At 39.6% G+C, this 1,079-nt stretch overlaps 1 pseudogene; it reads left to right on the forward strand.

Moving 5' to 3' along the window:
- The window catches only part of LOC107574934 (collagen alpha-3(IX) chain-like), a 17,418-nt pseudogene extending 16,719 nt beyond the window's left edge, over nucleotides 1-699 (forward strand).
- Nucleotides 700-1,079: the final 380 nt, after the last annotated feature.

Below are 1,079 nucleotides of genomic sequence, written 5' to 3' on the forward strand. Positions count from 1 at the left end.
ACACACACACACCATATGTAAACATAGAAGTACCATACTATTATGAAATACTTATGATTATCTGACTGAGGTCCATGCCATTACTTTTTGTTTTTAATATATTATGCATCTTTTTATGTGTCTATATTTATTCGTTTTTTTGTTTGTTTGTTTGTGTTTGTAAAACACTTTGAATTATTGTTCTTTATGAAATGTGCCATATAAATAAATTTGTGCCATACTGTTAGATTGTGTTTTGTCGATGGAGAGTCATGACGTGATTGACTTTGTGTAGGTGATGCAGGACAGAAAGGTGATAAGGGAGATAACGGAATTGGAATTCCAGGAATTTCTGGAGAACCCGGACCACAAGGTACGAGATGCTTAACCTTAACTTTCTGCTAATCATACTTTACCATCATTTAAAAGATAACGGAGTCATTGTGAAGACCAATGAAAAAAAAATGGTGCTATAAGTTATTTTCGACTTCTTACATCAACATTTTCAAAACCCTACCAGGACCAGCTGGCAAGCCTGGCATCGGTAAGGACGGTCAGGATGGGGCCAGAGGAGACGCCGGGGTGCCAGGAACCCCAGGAACCCCTGGAGCCAGAGGACCGCCGGGCACCCCTGGTCTTTGTGATCCTTCAAATTGCTTTAGGCCTCAACCTCTTTACCTGGTTGGCGGGAAGAAGTCCATCAACATCAAGGGTCCATGAACAGAAACCTAGAAACCTTCATCACAGTCATCATCAGGTAGTCCATCTCCGACAAACTTGAAGAGACTTCAGATGGCGAGCAGATGGTGAGAGAAACGAACGTGACAGATGTATAGAGACATACGGATGCAGCTCCTGATGGTGGATCCAGTTCACTTGACTTATTGTTGTACCTTGTACATAAACTAGAAGAAAATGTGTTTGTGCTTTTAGATGGTTTACAGTAAATTGCAGATTAATAAATTAATTGGAAATTGTCGTTTCAGCTCTTGGGCCACAAACTGGTTACACAAACCACTACATTGCAATTCTGCAAGTGTGTTTTTTTGTTTGGGTTTTTTTTTCATAAAATGTGATTTTAAAGACCAATTTTAGACATG

This window comes from Sinocyclocheilus grahami, unplaced genomic scaffold (assembly GCF_001515645.1).
Source record: "Sinocyclocheilus grahami isolate Dianchi unplaced genomic scaffold, SAMN03320097.WGS_v1.1 scaffold2396.1, whole genome shotgun sequence".
Taxonomy (NCBI): domain Eukaryota; kingdom Metazoa; phylum Chordata; class Actinopteri; order Cypriniformes; family Cyprinidae; genus Sinocyclocheilus; species Sinocyclocheilus grahami.